The 14,702-nt window shown below is 50.3% G+C and overlaps 1 long non-coding RNA gene across 1 annotated transcript; it reads left to right on the top strand.

Moving 5' to 3' along the window:
* Positions 1 to 22: 22 nt before the first annotated feature.
* On the top strand, positions 23 to 1,131 carry LOC136959974 (uncharacterized). Its single transcript, XR_010878805.1, has 2 exons — positions 23 to 250; positions 310 to 1,131. It is a non-coding gene; the product is annotated as an uncharacterized lncRNA (long non-coding RNA).
* The last annotated feature ends 13,571 nt before the right edge of the window (positions 1,132 to 14,702 follow it).

Raw genomic sequence — 14,702 nt, 5'->3', positions numbered from 1 at the left:
CTCTCTCCCTCTCTCTTCCCTCTCTCTCTCCCTCTCTCTCTCCAAATTGGACTGACAGGAACTTTCATCCTCTGTGGACATTCTACCAAGAACCATTACTGTTGCATGAAGCCCTTAAGTGTGTGTGTGAGGTGTGTGTTTCAGAGGTGTGTAAGGCGTGTGTTGGAGGTCTGTTAGATGTGTGTGAGGTGTGTGTGTGAGGCGTGTGTGTGTGAGGCGTGTGTGTGTGAGGTGTGTGTGTATGAGGCAGGTGTGTGTGAGGTGTGTGTGTGTGTGTGTGAGGCGTGTGTGTGTGTGTTCCTGAGACAGAGTTAGATCATGTTCCAGACAGACGGCTCCTTCAGAGAGCTTCCTGGGCTGCAGCACTCGCTTCTCTTCTCTTGTTTTTCTACAAAGTATATTCTTTTGAATCAGCTTTTTAAATCCTCTACTCTGTTACTTTTCCATCTTTATTTTTATACGCCGTCTCCATACGTTGTGCCTAACTCAGAGTTCTTAGATATAATCCTCGATATTTATTTACTTTGTTGATGATTGAAGCTTAATGAAAGATGACGTTGTTCTTCTTCTGTGGTCTCTGTGTGGTGACGCCCAGAGCCCCGCCCTCCTGCTGTTCTAAGCTCCTATTGGAGGTTAGATAAACCAGACTGACCTTAACACGCTCTGAGTTACCATGGTGATGACCGTGTTGTTGATGATGATGATGATGATGATGATGATGATGAAGTTGGTGGTGATGATGATTACCCAGGTGTTGTTTGGCTGGAGACACTTTCTCTAACACACACACTCTAACACACACTCTCTAACACACAGGCACACACACCATGGACATGGCTATGAGTGTAACTTCTGGGTTCAAACAAATTAGCAGTTTTTTCTTTTTTTTTCTTCAGGAGTGTTTTTTCTTATGTTAATTATTGTTTTGAGATTATTTTCTAGAGACGTAAAATTGTTTCTGAACACCAAACGGACTCCTTACACCCCCCCCCCCCCTTGAGCCCCCCTCCCAAATTTCTTTCTTGAATAAGAAAATGTGTACAGAGAAGAAAAAACAAACAAATTTTGAAAACAAAGATCTTGTAAATAGAAACAGTGTAAATAAATGCTATATATGACTGGTATTGTAAAGAGATTTGTACTGCACAGGCTTTGTGACAGGTTTGGTAATGAGTGGTTCTATATATATATATATATGTGTGTGTGTGTGTGTGTGTGTGTGTGTGAGAGAGTGTGTGTGAGACAGAGAGAGAGAGAGAGTGTGTGTGTGTGTGTGTGTGTGTGTGAGAGAGAGAGAGAGAGAGAGAGAGCGAGAGCGAGAGAGAGAGAGGGGAGAGGAGAGGGGAGTCCTTTTCTCATCAGGGGCAGATTATTGTTTGCACAGCAACCAATTACAGGCCTGCTGTCTGCGACTCCAGACTCTTCACACGCATCAGAATCCTGCAGTGCTGGACCCTGGACCCAGCAGAACCACCCCTCACCACCACCACGACACAGCAGAACCACCCCTCACCACCACCACGACACAGCAGAACCACCCCTCACCACCACCACGACACAGCAGAACCACCCCTCACCACCACCACGACACAGCAGAACCACCCCTCACCACCACCACGACACAGCAGAACCACCCCTCACCACCACCACGACACAGCAGAACCACCCCTCACCACCACCACGACACAGCAGAACCACCCCTCACCACCACCACGACACAGCAGAACCACCCCTCACCACCACCACGACACAGCAGAACCACCCCTCACCACCACCACGACACAGCAGAACCACCCCTCACCACCACCACGACACAGCAGAACCACCCCTCACCACCACCACGACACAGCAGAACCACCCCTCACCACCACCACGGCACAGCAGAACCACCCCTCACCACCACCACGACACAGCAGAACCACCCCTCACCACCACCACGACACAGCAGAACCACCCCTCACCACCACCACGACCCAGCAGAACCACCCCTCACCACCACCACCACGACACAGCAGAACCACCCCTCATCACCACCACCACGACACAGCAGAACCACCCCTCATCACCACCACCACGACACAGCAGAACCACCCCTCACCACCACCACCACGACCCAGCAGAACCACCCCTCACCACCACGACACAGCAGAACCACCCCTCACCACCACCACGACACAGCAGAACCACCCCTCACCACCACCACCACGACACAGCAGAACCACCCCTCACCACCACCACCACGACACAGCAGAACCACCCCTCACCACCACCACGACACAGCAGAACCACCCCTCACCACCACCACGACACAGCAGAACCACCCCTCACCACCACCACCACGACCCAGCAGAACCACCCCTCACCACCACCACCACGACACAGCAGAACCACCCCTCACCACCACCACCACGACCCAGCAGAACCACCCCTCACCACCACCACCACGACACAGCAGAACCACCCCTCACCACCACCACCACGACACAGCAGAACCACCCCTCACCACCACCACGACACAGCAGAACCACCCCTCACCACCACCACGACACAGCAGAACCACCCCTCACCACCACCACGACACAGCAGAACCACCCCTCACCACCACCACGACACAGCAGAACCACCCCTCACCACCACCACGACACAGCAGAACCACCCCTCACCACCACCACCACGACCCAGCAGAACCACCCCTCACCACCACCACGACCCAGCAGAACCACCCCTCACCACCACCACCCCGACACAGCAGAACCACCCCTCACCACCACCACGACCCAGCAGAACCACCCCTCACCACCACCACGACACAGCAGAACCACCCCTCACCACCACCACGACACAGCAGAACCACCCCTCACCACCACCACGACCCAGCAGAACCACCCCTCACCACCACCACGACCCAGCAGAACCACCCCTCATCACCACCACGACACAGCAGAACCACCCCTCACCACCACCACGACACAGCAGAACCACCCCTCACCACCACCACGACACAGCAGAACCACCCCTCACCACCACCACGACACAGCAGAACCACCCCTCACCACCACCACGACACAGCAGAACCACCCCTCACCACCACCACCACGACACAGCAGAACCACCCCTCACCACCACCACGACACAGCAGAACCACCCCTCATCACCACCACGACACAGCAGAACCACCCCTCACCACCACCACGACACAGCAGAACCACCCCTCACCACCACCACCACGACCCAGCAGAACCATCCTCACCACCACGACACAGCAGAACCACCCCTCACCACCACCACCACGACACAGCAGAACCACCCCTCACCACCACCACCACGACACAGCAGAACCACCCCTCACCACCACCACGACACAGCAGAACCACCCCTCACCACCACCACGACACAGCAGAACCACCCCTCATCACCACCACCACGACACAGCAGAACCACCCCTCATCACCACCACCACGACACAGCAGAACCACCCCTCACCACCACCACGACACAGCAGAACCACCCCTCACCACCACCACCACGACACAGCAGAACCACCCCTCATCACCACCACCACGACACAGCAGAACCACCCCTCATCACCACCACCACGACACAGCAGAACCACCCCTCACCACCACCACGACACAGCAGAACCACCCCTCACCACCACCACGACACAGCAGAACCACCCCTCATCACCACCACCACGACACAGCAGAACCACCCCTCATCACCACCACCACGACACAGCAGAACCACCCCTCATCACCACCACCACGACACAGCAGAACCACCCCTCACCACCACCACGACACAGCAGAACCACCCCTCATCACCACCACCAAGACACAGCAGAACCACCCCTCACCACCACCACGACACAGCAGAACCATCTCTCACCACCTGATCTCAGATCAGCTGTAACCCTCTAGACCAGGGATACTCAATTAGAAACCCCAAAGGTCCACTCACCAAATGTCCATTCAGTCCAGGGTCCGGAACAGTGATGGTTTATTTTTCTGGTCCTTACCTCAGAATTTTGGGGTAATTTTGTTCAAAGTGTCCATGCTTTTTGTCATACAGTAGTGACGTTTCACATTACAACACAAGGGCAACCGTCTCATTGCAAATGAGACGGTTGAAACACATTGCGATTTTCGGAATCAACTTTTCGCTTTTTGTTGGGTTTTGTCTCGCCATGGTTTTCGCTAAGGAAAATACAGGTACCAGCAAATAAATTAGCCTGCGTTGTTGCGAATGAGACACACAACCTGCATGACCCACAGAGGTTGCGGCCAACGTTGAGTTGTCATGGTGGTTACAGTTATTAAAGCTCCTGACTGGACCTTTGGATTGGACACGGAAGATAGAAACCACATCTAGGGAAATCACGCACCAATGAAAACTCACTTGGATCCTGACTAAATTAGAATGTTGATTTTGTCTTCGGTCCAAATTGTATTGCGTCTGGATCTGGACCGGAGTCAGCCTGTTGAGTGTCCCCGATCTAGACCCTCAGATCAGCTCCTGTAACCTGTTAACATCTGATTAATTTAGCAATTTAGCAGACGCTTTTATCCAAAGCGACAAATCGTGTATGTTGAATGTAATTAACTGTCCAGAGAGTGATGAGGAAGAGGAAGGATGTTGGAAGATGAAGAGGCCGACATGATGAAGATGCTGAGAAGATTGGATTCCACTATTACATCACTAACATAATCATCAACCAGGTGACCTCATCTCTCTTTCTCCCTCTCTCTCTCTGTCTCTCTCTCTCACACACACAGTATAAATCCTCTCTGTGCTGTGACAGCTGTTTCCAAGGTGACTGAGTACAGAACTGCTCACTGAGAGACATGTTCTGACTCTGCATCCATTTAGAAACTTTCTCCTCTGCTGCCCTCCTCCATACTTTCTTGCATCCCTCTCCATCTCTATCCCTCTCCCTCCATCTCTATCCCCCTCTCCATCTCTATCCCTCTGTCCATCTCTCTCTATCCCTCTCTCTATCCCCCTCCATCTCTCTCTATCCCTCTGTCCATCTCTCTCTATCCCTCCCTCCATCTCTCTATCCCCCTCTCCATCTCTATCCCTCTGTCCATCTCTCTATCCCTCTCTCTATCACTCTGTCCATCTCTCTCCCTCTCTCTATCCCTCCATCTCTCCCTCTCCATCTCTATCCCTCTCTCCCTCCATCTCTCTATCCCTCTCTCCCTCTCCATCTCTCTATCCCTCTCCATCTCTCTCTATCCCTCTCTCCATCTCTCTCTATCCCTCTCCATCTCTCTCTATCCCTCTCTCCATCTCTCTCTATCTCTCTCTCCCTCTCCATTTCTCTCTTTCTCTCTGTGGCCAAACGTCAGCACTGCTCATTCAAATGACGGTTCATCTAATATCGTGCAGAGCTGCACTTGCATCTGCAGATAGAGTGAAGATCTCTGATTTGTGTTGGTGTGTGTGTGCGTGCCTGCCTGCCTGCCTTACCGTGTGTGTGTTTGCATGCAAACTTAACCCTTGTGCAAAAGGTGGGTCACATGACCCGAAGGCAGCACAAGGACGCACTGGCCTCCTCACGCTCACAGCTGCTGGCAGCCACATGAGGCCTGGAGGAGAGGATCTGATCTGAGACATTAGCCCAGCTGAGGGCCTCTGAGTCAGGCAGGCCATGTCAGTGTGGCTTCAGGCCTGCGCTGGCTGGTCTACCATCAGAGTGCCCCTGGATGATGCATCATTTCTAATGGTCTCTGCCTACCCAGCACTCTCTCTCTCTCTCTCTCTCTCTCTCTCTTTCTCTCTATCTCACACAATCCTTTATTGCCCTTCACCCTCCTAGGAGATATTGTTGCATCTTTATGCATATGAACACACACACATTCCCCAGAGGCTAACCTTAGCTGACCTGTCCACATACCCCCCACCCATCAGCCTGTACATATGAGTGTGTGCGTGTGAGTGAGTGTGTGTGAGTGTGAGAGAATCACAGGCCTGAAAGTTTTTGATTATGCCTCATTAGCAGAAGGATGAATATTCATGTTTTCAGAGAAGCTTTGCTGCACCCTGACGAGATATGAGTGTGTAGAGTTTACGTGTGTGTGTGTGTGTGTGTGTGTATGTGCAGAACAGTTTACCTAGGTGTGAACAGTACAATTTGCATTTGTGTGTGTAAGTCCACATATAGATAGAGAGATGAAAAGAGAGAGATAAAGACAGAGATATGTAGTGTTGAAGAACTCCTGCTGGAAGTGTTGTTTGTCTTGGTGTGTTCACAGCAGGAGAACACTGGATCACACGAGGAGAGAAGTACTGAGAAGGAGGGGGAGAGGAGGGGGAGGAGGAGGGGGAGAGTGTTTCTCTGGTCATGCTGGGACCTGGTTTCTGTGTGTTTATACTTTATTCTTTAGTCGTCACTTATTGAGCCAAACTCACTCACACACACTCATTCACACTCACTCACACGCACACACACACACACGTCACACTAAGGCTACGAGTCAGAGGGAGGTAAAGGTTAACTGAGGATAAAAACATCCAGCACTGGTTGCCATGGTGACTCCTTCGGCCTGGTCATCCCGCCCTCCCTCCTTCCTTCCCTCCTGTCTCTCCCTCCCCCCTCTCTGTCTCTCTGGTGGTATGGTCATCTCTCCCTCCCGCCCTCCCTCCTTCCCTCCCTCCTTCCCTCCTGTCTCTCCCTCCCTCCCCCTCTCTGTCTCTCTGGTGGGATGGTCATCTCTCTCTCCCTCCTCTCTGTCTCTCTGGTTCGAGGGTGTATCAGAGCAGATGTTGCAGCTCTGCCTGGAGGACTGGGTGGACGGAGGGTACACCTGCACTCTGGAGGGTACACCTGCAGGCTGGAGGGTACACCTGCACTCTGGAGGGTACACCTGCAGGCTGGAGGGAGGCTCAGAGCATCTTCTGGAAAGTGCTAGAAAAGCGCTTGTGTAAGGTAAAACAAACAAGTTTAAGGTACGCCATGCCATGCTATGCTACACCACGCTGCGGTATGCAATGCTAAGGTACACCATGCCATGCTATGCTATGCTATGCTACACCACGCTGTGGTATACAATGCTAAGGTATGCCATGCTATGCTATGCTACCCCATGCTGTGCTATTCTACGCTGTGCTAAGCTATGCTCCACAGATGGTGCATCTCCTGTGTGCGTCTCTGTGGGATGAACACATTAAACACTGTGGGATGAACACATTAACACTGGGAAGACAATCCAAGTCACTCAACTGGTAATGTTGTGCCAGGAACATTATGTTCAAATCAAACGGTATAATGGACCCATTTCCATTATCAGGATGACTCCCCCTCCCTCCCTCCCTCCGTCCCTCCCTCCCACCCTCCCTCCCTCCCAGCAGCTTTGTTATCCAGACTACAGTGAACCTTATCCAGCTTGTTCTCCTGTTGCTCTTCCTGTTGTTAGACTGCGGTGATGGAACAACGTCCCCTTTCTCATCTCCCTCTCTCTCCCTGTCTCTCTCCCTCTCTCTCTCTCTCTGTTTCTCTCCCTCTCTCCCTGTCTCACTCCCTCTCCCCCTCCTTCCCTCTCTCTCACTGTCTCTCTCCCTCTCTCTCTCTCCCTCCCTCCTTCCCTGTCTCTCTCCCTCTTTCTCTCCCTCCATCTTTCCCCCCCTTATCTCCCAATCATTATCTCAGGTTGTGGTCGTTGGCTGAACCCCATTATCATCGCCACGGCGATGCTTGCACATGGTTCAGGCTGTCTGACCCCAGCGACAGCACGTGATAGGTTGACAAATTCTTCTGTAATCTAGAGAGATCATACAGAAACACTGCCTGGTTCAGACTGGGGGGAAGACCTCCCTCTCCTCTCTCTCCTCCCTCACCCCCTCTCTCTCCTCCCTCACTCCCTTTCCTCTCACTCCTCCCTCTCTCTCCTCCCTCACTAACTCTCCTCTCTCTCCTCCCTCACCCCCTCTCCTCTCTCTCCTCCCTCACTCCCTCTCCTCTCTCTCCTCCCTCACCCCCTCTCCTCTCTCTCCTCTCTCTCCTCCCCATCTTTCCTCACCCCATCTTCATCTTCATGGTTAATTATGGAGCTTTTTAATAATTCATAGTTCAAGAGCCACACACACACAGGAGCACACACACACACACACACAGGAGCACACGCACACACACAGGAATACACATACATTGTTCTCATCATCAATTAGAAGAAGCAAGAAAGAGAGAGAGAGAGAGAGAGAGAGAGAGAGAGAGAGAGAGAGAGAGAGAGAGAGAGAGAGAGAGAGAGAGAGAGAGAGAGAGAGAGAGAGAGAGAGAGAGAGAGAGAGAGAGAGAGAGAGAGAGAGAGAGAGAGAGAGAGAGAGAGAGAGAGAGAGAGAGAGAGAGAGAGAGAGAGATGGAGGGTGCTAGTCTGCCCTGTGATCGAGGGCTGCTTCATCTGGACTGGCATCACCGTGACGACAGGGTAGCATCGCCGTGACGACAGGGTGGCATGCTGATGCTGGTGACCTTGCTGATGGTAGGACTACTGTAAACACTAATGAGGATGACTGGAGGAGGGAGAGAGGGAGAGAGGAAGGACAGAAGGTTCTAAGAACAATGTGTTGTCTCTCACACACACACCAAAAACACACACAACTGTGACGGTGTGTATGGACAGAGAACACATCTGTGATGTCATCAGGAAGAGGCAGCAGCAATCAGAGTCCTGCGTTACAGTTCAGTGCTTCTGGGAACAGAAAGACATCCTGTACTGAGTCTCTGAATGAACTCTGCTGCCCTCAGAGAGAGAGAGAGAGAGTGTGTGTGTGTGTGTGTGTGAGTGTGTGTGTGTGGCAGGGTTGAAGTGGTGGACTAGTTATATTCTGAGTGGAACAATAGAGAGGGGAAGAGGGGAGGAGGGGGGCGGGGGAGGAGGGTAGTTATTTGGTTATGTCCATGTGGCAGAACTGCTTTCCTCTCAGTCTTCTCCAAATTCAGGAATGAGTGACACACACTTCACACTGCTAAGTCAGATCATGTTCTGATCTGGAGACAGCTGGAGACTTCCATCACTACAACGTCACAGATGCTGCATAGGAGTGTGTGAGTGTGTGAGTGTGTGTGAGCGTGTGTGAGCGTGTGTGTGTGAGTGTGTGTGATTGAGTGTGTGTGAGTGTGTGTGAGTGAGTGTGTGTGAGTGTGTGTGAGTGAGTGTGTGTGAGTGTGTGTGATTGAGTGTGTGTGAGTGAGTGTGTGTGAGTGTGTGTGATTGAGTGTGTGTGAGTGTGTGTGATTGAGTGTGTGTGAGTGAGTGTGTGTGAGTGTGTGTGAGTGAGTGTGTGTGAGTGTGTGTGAGTGTGTGTGAGCTGCTGGCAGAGATGAGCAGGTCTGTGGAGTTGACACACAGCTCCACTCCCCTCTCCTCTTCTCTCTGTGGAAGTCCATTGTTTGTTAGCAGATTCTCACACGTTCACAGATAGACACACACACACACAGATTCTCACACATATTTACAGACACACACACACACGTCTGGTAACAACCCAGACAGACAGAGTGTGAGTGTGTGTGTGAGTGTGTGTGTGTGTGTGTGTGTGAGAGTGTGAGTGTGTGTGTGTGTGTGTGAGTGTGAGTGTGAGTGTGAGTGTGAGTGTGAGTGTGAGTGTGAGTGTGAGTGTGAGTGTGAGTGTGAGTGTGTGTGAGTGTGTGAGTGTGTGAGTGTGTGAGTGTGTGAGTGTGTGAGTGTGTGTGTGTGAGACTGAGGCGTGAAGGGTCTTGTTTACGTTCTGATGAAGGCGTGAGAAGAGTGATCCATGCTGTCTGATGTAATCAGCATGTTGTTCAGATTGATTCCCAGAATCTCAAAGCCATTCATCAAGTTCATCAGTGTTTAATATCAACACCTTCTTCAGTCTGTCAGACACACACTGCCCCCTCCCAAAACAATCCAAATCCAGCTTGTTCTCGCTCTGTTTCTCGCCCCCTTCACTCCCACTCTCTCTCTATGTGTGTGTGTGTTTCATATCACAACAGAAAGCAGACAGCTAAAGGATCAGCAGAGATGAACCACCATCAGCAAGCACACTAAACCCTCCTCTGACAGATCCATCAGTATCTCTCCCAACAGAGTGACAGCAGCGTGGCTCTGGCAGACGGGAACACGGCCTTCAGAACGCTCGCTCCAACTGTCAGCTCAAACAACAACAGCAACAGCAGCTGAGCGGGGTGTGGTGCACAGAGGGGGAGGCAATGTTTCCACACTGGAACGATGTTGAACATGAGAGGGAGAGAGTCAGCTCCTTTAGGCAACAGATACTTTTTATTTAATTTAGTTTTGAGTTTATTTGATTTGTTTTTCACAGTATGAATTGATTTTGTTTTAGATCGTTTAGTTCATTTAGTTTGTTTTTGATGTTCTAACTGCTGAAATAACAAATTGAAAAAATAACATTATAAAAACCTTTTTGGGGTTGAATTAATCATTTGATCTCCTTTGTTTTTTTTATTTCATATGTTTTTTTAATGAGAAGTTCTAAGTTCGAGTTCATCTAAAGTTACCGTAGCCCGCACACACACACACACTCACGAACGCATAGGCTCATGGTGTTTCTATATCTCTCCAGTCAAGCTCATGGTCTGTTGTCAATCAGTCCAGCAATTATCCTCATGAAAAGCTGTATGTTTTCCATGAGCTCTCCATGTAGTCATCAGAAAAATAATCAAAATAGTTAGAAACAGAGAATTATTTTTTTTATCCAAAAGTTGTCACAAAGCTATGATGATTTATAAAAAATACAAAGACAAAAGAATAATCTAGATTAAAGTGTAATTTTCTCTACAAGAATGAAATTGTATTATTTATCATATAAATGTATTATTCATGCAGGTTAATGCAGAAGATGACCCAGTTCATCTCTGGGGAAGAAAATATATTTGATACAGAAATGTCTGTCTTTCTATTCATTAATCTCTCTCTCCCTCTCTATGTCTCTCCCTCTCTCCTTCACTTCATGAGATGCACCAGGACCAGACCAGGACCAGACCAGACCAGGACCAGACCAGGACTAAAGGGTTGGGGTCAGATGGCTGAGCGGTAGGATTCAGGTTATTAATCAGAAGGTTCTTGGTTCGATTCCGGCCGTGAAAAATGACGTTGTGTCCTTGGCAAGGCACTTCACCCTACTTGCCTCGGGGGAATGTCCCTGTACTTACTGTAAGTCGCTCTGGATAAGAGCGTCTGCTAATGTAAATGTAGACCAGGACCAGGACCAGACCAGGTTAGTGGTCTCCATCAGCAGGTCTGCTTTGAGGGTTCAGGTTAGGCTCTGAGAGAGGAGAGAGAGACAGACTGAGGAAGTGGGGGGAAAGAGAGAGAAAGAGAGAGAGATGGGACAAAGGAGAAAGAGAAATGTCATTGAAAATTGGACTATCATTTGATACTGCATGTCATGCTATATGACTCAAAGTCTGAATCACACACACACACGCATTCTTCTTTTAAGAACCATATCGTCCTAAAGTATCAGTCCACCAAGAAGGTCATGCTAAACATCAGGATCCATCACACACGCACACACACACATCACGAGGAGGTCGACGCATACAAAGATCATGGAACACGCATCACTGACACGCCCAGGGACGTTTGACATGTGTCATGATGTCATATGAGGACGATGTCTGTTTTTCAGACTAGAGAGAGAGAGAGCTTGATGCTCTTCCTTGTTCTCTATCTATTTCTCTCCCTTTCTCCTCTGTATCTATCTCCCTCTCTCTCCCTCTCTCCCTCTCCCGCATCTCCTATGGTTATTGTGATGTAACTGGTGGATAGCTGGAAGTTTTGACTGCTCAATAAAGATTCAAAGTCAAAAAAGGGTTTCTCACACACACACACACACCCCTTTTCAAGGCTAAAACCTTCCTCCCTCCAGACAGAGGAATAAAACTAGGAAACCCACCCGTCCTTCAAGGCCTGTTAGATTTAACAGCAACGTCACATCGCTCTCCACTCTAACTCTGAGAGCACAACTCATAATCAATCCTGAACACCATTACAGTTTGTTCCAGGTCTCAGGTAGACAGCTACTGTAAAACATCTGATTGGATCCATCTGGCTGTCTGAAGCACAAAGTTACTTACATATATAACTATATAAACGTTACACTGTATATGATGTAGGAACTGAGGTTGGCTTTATCAGTATGTCAGTTTGTCGAACTCAAACTAACCAAATTGTTTTTGTTTTCTTTGAAGTGTTTTTAACACATGCTACTGTTCAGCCCATCAACCGCACCATGAAGCTGAGTGGCAGGTGTACAGTAGGTGGGTATAGCTCAGTGGCAGGTGTAGGTGGGTATAGCTCAGTGGCAGGTGTACAGTAGGTGAGTATAGCTGAGTGGCAGGTGTAGGTGGGTATAGCTCAGTGGCAGGTGTACAGTAGGTGAGTATAGCTGAGTGGCAGGTGTAGGTGGGTATAGCTCAGTGGCAGGTGTACAGTAGGTGGGTATAGCTGAGTGGCAGGTGTACAGTAGGTGGGTATAGCTCAGTGGCAGGTGTAGGTGGGTATAGCTCAGTGGTAGGTGTACAGTAGGTGGGTATAGCTCAGTGGTAGGTGTACAGTAGGTGGGTATAGCTCAGTGGTAGGTGTAGGTGGGTATAGCTCAGTGGTAGGTGTAGGTGGGTATAGCTCAGTGGTAGGTGTACAGTAGGTGGGTATAGCTCAGTGGTAGGTGTATGTGAGTATAGCTCAGTGGTAGGTGTAGGTGGGTATAGCTCAGTGGGCAGGTGTACAGTAGGTGGGTATAGCTGAGTGGCAGGTGTACAGTAGGTGGGTATAGCTCAGTGGCAGGTGTACAGTAGGTGGGTATAGCTCAGTGGTAGGTGTAGGTGGGTATAGCTCAGTGGTAGGTGTAGGTGGGTATAGCTCAGTGGTAGGTGTACAGTAGGTGGGTATAGCTCAGTGGCAGGTGTAGGTGGGTATAGCTCAGTGGTAGGTGTACAGTAGGTGGGTATAGCTCAGTGGTAGGTGTACAGTAGGTGGGTATAGCTCAGTGGCAGGTGTAGGTGGGTATAGCTCAGTGGTAGGTGTACAGTAGGTGGGTATAGCTCAGTGGTAGGTGTACAGTAGGTGGGTATAGCTCAGTGGTAGGTGTAGGTGGGTATAGCTCAGTGGTAGGTGTAGGTGGGTATAGCTCAGTGGTAGGTGTACAGTAGGTGGGTATAGCTCAGTGGTAGGTGTATGTGAGTATAGCTCAGTGGTAGGTGTAGGTGGGTATAGCTCAGTGGTAGGTGTACAGTAGGTGGGTATAGCTGAGTGGCAGGTGTACAGTAGGTGGGTATAGCTCAGTGGTAGGTGTAGGTGGGTATAGCTCAGTGGTAGGTGTAGGTGGGTATAGCTCAGTGGTAGGTGTACAGTAGGTGGGTATAGCTCAGTGGTAGGTGTACAGTAGGTGGGTATAGCTCAGTGGTAGGTGTAGGTGGGTATAGCTCAGTGGTAGGTGTACAGTAGGTGGGTATAGCTCAGTGGTAGGTGTACAGTAGGTGGGTATAGCTCAGTGGTAGGTGTAGGTGGGTATAGCTCAGTTGTAGGGCGGTTGACTGCATATCAAAAAGCCTCCCTCCCCTGACATCTCTTTGGATAAAAGCATCTGCTAAATGAAATCCTTGTTATTCTGCTAAATGAAATCCTTGTTATTATTGTTGTCGGTTCTTGGCACTGAAGCCGTGTCTACAGCAGAAAGTCTTCAGTCACAGACAGAGTGTCAGGTAACAACAGCAGCTGATTCACTGATTAGTGTGTCCTTGTTGTCCTTGGCGGTGCGTGATGCTGATGATGAAGTGACATGATGAAGGGCAATCACCATGGAGGCAGGATGGGGTTGTTAAGACTTGTGTGTGTGTGTGTGTGTGTGTGTGTGTGTGTGTAAGAGTGTGTGTGTGTGAGTGTAAGAGTGTGTGTGTGTGTGTGTGTGTGAGAGTGTGTGTGTGTGTGTGTGTGTATGGGTCTGTGTGTGAGTGAGTGAGTGTGTGTGTGTTTGTCAGAGTGTCTCCCTCTCCAGTCAGGTCAGAATCTCACAGCAACAGCAGTGAACAATTATTGTTATTAGTTGAATTATTACGCTACATGAATGTGTGTTCTGGAGACAGGATGAATGCGTCCTTCTGGTTAAGGGCACTCATGATGTCATCAAGCACTCTGACACGGTGTGTTACACTGAGAAGGAAAACTGAAGACTCTCTTTCTTTGTCTATCCCTCCCCCCTCCCTCCTCCCCCCTCCCCTCTTCACAGGTGCAGGTTCCTCCCCCCTCCCCCCTCTTCTTCAGATAAACGTGCTGGTTAAGACGCTCTGTCCCGGCTACAGGAAGTCGTCTGAATACACGCTGGTGGTGACACCCTCGAGGCCTGTCACAGCAACAACGTCTGTGCCTGATTTCCATGGTTTCCGTCACCCTGACAGCTCCTTCTTCTGCCCCTCATCCTCTCACTGCTCTGCTCCACTCAGCAGAACGCAGGGGTAGAGCGACAGCCAGCGAGGAGAGAGGGGCGAGCGACAGCCAGCGAGGAGAGAGGGGGTGAGCGAAAGCCAGCGAGGAGAGAGGTGCGAGCGATGGCCAGCGAGGAGAGAGGGGCGAGCGACAGCCAGCGAGGAGAGAGGGGCGAGCGACAGCCAGCGAGGAGAGAGGGGAGATCACGTCACATCCAATCCCCACAGAGACACAAGCCCCGCCTTCTTCTGTTGGGTCCACACACACACACAC

This window comes from Osmerus mordax, chromosome 17 (assembly GCF_038355195.1).
Source record: "Osmerus mordax isolate fOsmMor3 chromosome 17, fOsmMor3.pri, whole genome shotgun sequence".
In the NCBI taxonomy this organism is placed as follows: domain Eukaryota; kingdom Metazoa; phylum Chordata; class Actinopteri; order Osmeriformes; family Osmeridae; genus Osmerus; species Osmerus mordax.
This window is presented reverse-complemented; position numbering and strand designations above follow the sequence as displayed.